A 7,288-nucleotide genomic window follows, 5' to 3' on the forward strand; every position below is an offset into this window, starting at 1 on the left:
GTGCAAAGCACGGCTAGAACATCTAGTCTTTATTATAGGTATGTCATCGCCATTCAATAATTGAAGGCATCTCTTGACAAGTTCAGATGTTTGTGTCCATAAATTTCTTTTATCAATTTTATAGATAAATCACACCAATTGTATAAAGTAAAATTTCTTCGGCATAATCTAATATCAAATTATCAATTCACAACTCAGACTGGACAAACTTTTACTCTTGGGCATTCAGATATAGCGCGAAAAAATCAAGAGAAACCTTACCGATTTTGCAATATGCATTAACACAAACATTTTGATAGTGGCACTCTTAATCTTAAAGAAGGAATTATGGAAAATTTTGGCCCCCCTATATTTAACAGTCTTTTTTTTTAATTAGTCTTTAAATAAAGATAAACTATACACCTTCATATGCTTAAAAAATTATAAACTAACATTAATAAAGAAGGCTAGAAATATTTAGATGTTAATAAATAGTCTTGATCATTCAATATTTAAATTTAAATATTATATTTTAATAATTTAGGTGTCGTTGAGGATTTAGACATCTTAATCTTAGAAAAGCCTATCCCTAAATGCGCGGAATGAAAGAATCGAGGAGATCGAGGGGTAGTTCTCCCAGAAATATTTGCATAATAGTAGATTGAATAGCATTTAAAGAGAGACATAACTTAATTGATGGAGTCATTTGCAAATTCATTTATGGACCAGGTAAATATTTCCAAGATTCCATTACTAAAACACGTCCATGTTCACATGTCAAATTCTTTGCAATTTGGCGGACACGTAGATGACAAAATAGGTCTATGTCAATATGTGGAAGTATTTCTAGTCATGATGCCTCGTTGCCACTAGCAATATCCGAAAAATAAAAATAAAATTAAATGAAATTGTACTGAATATTTGATTATTAGCCAGCGTTTCGACATAAATTTAGTCATGACGACCAGAAAATTTGTACCCCTTCTCATTAGCCAAGGTCTTATGACGTGGTGTGAAGGAGTACTTTTGCTTTTCTACGTTTGATGCTTTACGATTCTATGTGCAAATAGAGAGAGAGAGAGAGTGTCTTATGTGCAGAGAAAGAAAATGTCAAATAAGATAAGAGTATAGTAATTTCATATAAGGGATTAAAAAGTTTATTTTCTTATTTGCAAAAATGGTATGATTTGTAACAAATTTTGAAAGTGTCGGCACGTATTTGTATTGCAGCATTTTAATTAATAATACCAAATGTATCGGGAGCAAAGATACATATTCGCAGAATTTAGATCCAAATGTTAATTAAGGATGAATGATCTTTGCGAAGATTCTTTTAAACCATCAGATTCAGGTGCAGAGATAATTACTTGTTCTACCATGTGATTGAATATGTGTTAAAAACTAATAAATAAATATCGAACTTAGTAACTCAAATAATCAATAAATTTGCTAAATTCTGTCTTTACCACCACGATTTTTGGTGGTCTCTCTGATTATTTATTTGTATATATACATATGGGAAAGCTGTTGTTTAGCATACGTTCAAATTAAGACGACCATGCAGCATAGGCAAGTGGCTCTGCTTCTTTCCTTTTCTACCGGTGTGCTAATGTTGATGTTAGCCTGCACTGCCAAAATCACCACTAACACCACCTCGTCTCCTCCGTTTAACACCACCACCTCACCACCACGACCACCGGTTCCTGGCTTTCCTCACTTCAACACCACCTTCTCACCACCATTTAACACCACCAACACCATTAGCAAAGGTGCCAACATAACGAAACCGGAATGTCCAAGACATTGTGGGAACGTAACTGTTCCATACCCATTCGGGGTTGGCTTAGGTTCAGGTTGTGGCTTACACCGCGGATTCGAGATCGACTGTTTTAAAACTTCAACAGGTTCGAATTTTTGTTTAGATATAAATAATGAAATAAAAATCACAATTATTTCTTAGATTCCTAAGAAAAATTTCTCCACCCATTTAATTAATTAGTGTAGAAAATTGAAATGCTTTTCATATCTGCAACTATTTGCATAAAATATTGACAACTTGTTTGGTCATGTTTCTTTGAGGCCAATAGCAGTTTTTCTTTTTCTTTTCAAAAAACCACTCCTTTTTTGTTGTTTTAAGTTTAGGGTGTTTGACAGACATAGAACAATGCTTTTGCAAAATAACAGAGGTACTAGTTTTTCTGCTTTGAAAGGGAGCTACAAATTTATAGTTTTTGGATAATTTCTGCTTTTTGGAGAGAGAAGCAAACGATTAAGTTTTTTGATAAAATATCCTTACCGAAAATTATATTTCCAAAATTTAGACCAACTGTAGTCCTTGGATCCGAAATTCAATATCGAGGTGTTCCTTTTTTGGCTCAACTTAACACTGTTGGTCTGAAGCTGACTCGGTCAACTTTAGACGACAAGTGCTTAGTTGATGAACTGCCTCAACTTCACGCCCTGTGGTCTGGAATTTAGTAGCTACTTTTACCATTTTCATCTATATTGGTTCCCCATTCCATCTTATATTGTTGCAATTCTAGGCACGGGGAGGGCTGTGTTGAGTCCCACATGTTTGGACAATCTTCACCTCATGAGTTAGTTTAGTCTAAAGTCTCTTATGTTAATTCCGAACAGGTTTCATACCCGTGTTATTGAATATTGTAATCCTTGACATCTCCGATGCTGAAGTACGCATATTCAATTTCATTAACGGGAGGTGTTACTTACCATCTGGAGTTTTACTGCGAAACTACAACATTTTAAGCTTGGATATGGGAAACCAACCAATTGCTTTCAGTTACTCGACCCTTAACAGGTTGATCGTCGTTGGTTGTGATGAAAATGCTGTAATGACATCGCAAATAAGTAAGTTCAGTAGAAGCAGCACTAAAATCGGCTGTGCCTCTCGCTGTAGTACTACAAATACCAGTGGCAGTAGTAGTGATGTTGTCCAAGGAAAATGTATGGGAGCTGGTTGTTGTGAAAAAGAAATTCCAAAGGGCATGGGATTCATCAACATATCATCGTCAAGCTTATCGGGAAATGATAAACACTCAAAATTTGTTCGGTCTTTTAATCCATGTGGCTATGCATTTTTAGGCGAGGCCAGCCGTTTCAGATTCAGGGGAATGCAGGATCTTACTGATCCAATGTTTCCAGCGAGGATCGCTTTAAATGTTCCCGTTGTGCTAGATTGGGCCATCGGAAATCTTACTTGTGTTGAAGCACAGAAACGCGATGATTATGCTTGCCTGGATAATAGCCGTTGTGTTGATACTAATACTGGCATTGGTGGCTATCGGTGCAGCTGTAACCTCGTGATATATAGGCAATCCATACATAGGTTGTCAAGGTACGTAGCTTGATTTCTTTACTTAGAATTGTTGAGACATAGTAGTTAAATAAATAAGTGTTCTCTCTCCAACAACATAAGTTTCTAGATTACACACTTTAGTAGAAATACGGTGAATGGGGAGATGCAAAGGCGGAGCTATAAATTTGAGTAAGGGATTCAAAAGAATTTTTTTTAGCACTGAACACATATAATTATGAGAATTGTGATAACCGTCTTCTGGTAAAATATGAAAAAAAGATTTAAAAAAGAAGAAGAAGAAGAAGAAGAAGACGACAAAGCATCCGAGAAAGTTAATACTAAATTATCTCTGTTTTGCATGGCATATATTGATGAATTTGCAGATAAAAATACCCATTCATGTGAAAATAATTGCATAAACAAGACGGGGAGTTACAATTGTTCCTGTCCAGAAGGATATACCGATGATGGCAAAAAGAATGATCATGGCTCTATTGCACTAAACTCTGAGTCTCTGTGGATAAAGATTTCTATTGGTAAGTTTCTCAAAAATTAAATGCTGGGTATAGTTAGTTATATGTATTGACAATGTAAATATTTGTGCATAATCAGTGCAATTTAACTTGTAATGCGAGGGCAGTTTCCAACATTTATTGTTAATCTAAGCCATGAGACATAATAACACTCTGTTATTACAATAACTAGACATCCTAACTACATTCTATTGGAAAAAACTGCTAATGCTTATGCAAAGTAGTAACAAAATGAATATGTAACTAAGTGAAAAAAATCCATGTCCTTCTTTGAGATAATAACGAGAGAATATTGTTTTATAACACAGGTGTAGGAGTTGGTTTTTGGTTCTTGTGGGTGTGATAACTTGGCTCTATTTCAACATCAAGAAACAAAAACGCCTTAAACTCGTGGAGAAGGTCTTCCAACAAAATGGTGGTTTGCTCTTGAAACAACGTATCTCTCCGCCTATCACTGGGGGGTGGAACCACCCAAAATTTTTACTGAAGAGGAGTTGAAGAAGGCTACAAACAATTATGCCGATGATAGAATTCTTGGTCGTGGTGGATATGGGTTGTGTATAAAGGTATTCTACCCGATAATCACATAGTTGCAATTAAAAAGCCAAGTTTGTGGACGAGTCAAATTGAACCGTTCATCAATGAGATACTTATTCTTACTCAAGTCAACCCACAAATGTTGTGAGACTCCTTTGGATGTTGTTTGGAAGCTACGATTCTTTACTTGTCTATGAGTACGTTTCTCGTGGTACTCTTTATGATCATATCCACAATCAAAATGGAGCTCCTTGGTTATCTTGGCAAAATCGGCTCGTAGTTGTTACAGACAGACAGCAAGTGCACTTGCTTACCTTCATTTCCTTCCGTTCAATGCCTATAATTCATAGAGATGTTAAATCTTTCTAACATATTCTTGGATGATAATTACACAAAGAAAAGTCTGTACTTTGGAGCTTCAAGATTAGTCCCTCTTGATCAAACACATGTTTCTACATTGGTTCAAGGAACATTAGGGTACTTGGATCCTGAATATTTCCGCACAAGCAATTAACTGAGAAAAGTGATGTATACAGCTTTGGAGTAGCTCTTGCGGAACTTTTGACAGGGTTGAAACCTATTTCGAGGGACAGAAATGACGAGGAAAAAAACTTGGCTGACTTTTTTGTTTTGTCCATGAGAAAGAATCAATTGTTTAAAATTCTTGATCGCAGAGTGGTAAGAGAAGGAAGCTTTGAGCAACTCCAAAAGATGACTAAGCTTGTGAAAAGTTGTCTTAGTTTGCGTGGAGAAGATAGACCTACGATGAAGGAAGTGGCGATTGAGCTTGAAAGTTTAAGAATTTCACCAAGAATGTCTCGTGGGCTAATGGACAAGGGCGAGGAAGAGAATGAAGATGAAATATCGGTCTTTATTCTAATATGGGTATCAACAATGAGTTTTATTCTAATATAGGTATCAACAATGAGTTCTCCTGGCTACATAGTTCTTAATTCCAACACCAATAGAGCGAACTTTTCTTCGGACAACATAGTTTGTCGGATTGTTCTTCATTGATATGTAGTGGTATAACTATCCCAAGGTGATCCATAACAGAAGGCCCATTTGATGATTGTTGAACACTTTTACGCTTTTGTAAGTCCTTTCTTGAATGTTGATATATTTTTTGTTCTGTTTGATTTCATCACCGAAAATTTAAATTAATGGAGGTTCGGATATATCGGTTTATCCCACAGTCGGAGTTGTTGTATTAGTTTTCTTTATATGGCTTGAGCAATCCTTCTTTTTTTGAGCTAGTTTTTGAGACTGAGTTAGGCTCAATGTTGTTTTTTTCATTGTATCCCCATTTTACATTGTCCACGTACCAATTGGCAGTCCTGAATACACTAGAAAAATGGCATTACACGTGGAGAGGAGAAGATAAACACGTGCCAGACGATATTGAATGATGGCATATTCTCCAAGAAGATCCGAAGAAAATCGATTTTGTACAGACCCGGGGGAATGTTACGAGCCAGTTTTCACGGGTCATTTATGAGAGTCAAACATTACATAACTGGTCCAGAAACGGAGCTGAACTTTACAATTTTGTAATTAAGAGGCATTTATTGACCGTTATTATTATTCATTATTAAGCATGAATTGTAGATTTGTCGTAGTGATTACCACTTATAAAAGGAGCTTAAGCTCAATGTAAAGGCATCTACTTTTTCTGGCACAACATTCTCTATTCGCAAATATAAGGAAAATTATTGTTCTTTTGTTGTTCTTGTTTTATTGAGTTTCAAAGGTTCTCTACGACTAAGTTTCATCCGGAGTGATCTTCAATAAAGGAAATCCTCCGAGTTCATACAGCCCAGGCTAATGTTATTACATTATTGCTTGATTATTATCTGATTTCAAATTTTATTGCTTATTACTTATATTCATTCATAGCAAATCAATTCACGTATCCTTAAAACCACTAATAAATTTAGTTGTATCTTTTTTGGGGTAAATAGTTTGGCGCCCGTCGTGGGGCTATATATAATAGTGATATTGTTTTGTTGCTCTAACTATCTTATTAATCACTTATAATCTTTGAAAACAGGTAATATAAGATTATGATAAATAATGGAAATTAACTTGACGGCAGTATTGAACAATGCAAATGCACCGCAGATAGATCCGAATAGGAGAAGTCGGGGTAAGGAATAATGAGCTCATGATTTCCACTCAGGGATCCAAGCACATAGGGAACGATTTGACTCCCGATGATAATGATGACATGAAAGGCAAAGTAAGAGTTGCTAGGTGGGATCTAGGGAAAATCATTGACATGCTGGAAAAACAGCAGAAGGCAATTATTGATTTGCAAACAAGGAATAGTAATATTGATACGGATCGGGTGAATGCAGCGATGGATTAGGGGGAAGGTAGTGGCAACACCTCCTGTAACAATGCAACACCGGAGGTCATGCAGCACCTAAAAGCTTTTTCCAGAAAGTTAGAAAAGAATGAAAAAAAAATTGAATAGCCGATTGGATCGAAGCGAGAAGAAGTTCAAGACATTTAACTCATGGATAGATGAGATCCCGGGTACCACTAGTGTTGAAGGGACTGATTCAAAAAATACGTACAATTGTCATTCCCACTCGAGTGCGGCAAAGAAAGTTGATCCCCAAGAGGTTCAAGATGCCGGATCAACCCAAATATGATGGAACCACAGATCCTCAGGAGCACGTAACATCTTACACTTGTATGGTGAAAGGCAATATGCCGCCGGACGAAATTGAGTCGATTTTGCTCAAGAAAGGGCAATGACATAGTACTCTTTACTTCCGGAGCATTTTATAAACTCCTTTGAAATGCTTTATAAATGCTTTTATCAAAACATGCTGGATCAAAAAAGGTGTCAGCGAGAAAGAAAAATATCTTCAAAATAGCTCAGGAAGATACAAAATTACTTTGTGAATCTGTGATA

At 36.1% G+C, this 7,288-nt stretch overlaps 1 pseudogene; it reads left to right on the plus strand.

The window, feature by feature from the left end:
• The first annotated feature begins 1,537 nt into the window (after positions 1 to 1,537).
• On the plus strand, positions 1,538 to 6,733 carry LOC132034618 (wall-associated receptor kinase 2-like; annotated as a pseudogene).
• The last annotated feature ends 555 nt before the right edge of the window (positions 6,734 to 7,288 follow it).

The sequence above is a fragment of the Lycium ferocissimum genome, chromosome 10, assembly GCF_029784015.1.
Source record: "Lycium ferocissimum isolate CSIRO_LF1 chromosome 10, AGI_CSIRO_Lferr_CH_V1, whole genome shotgun sequence".
Lineage (NCBI taxonomy): Eukaryota > Viridiplantae > Streptophyta > Magnoliopsida > Solanales > Solanaceae > Lycium > Lycium ferocissimum.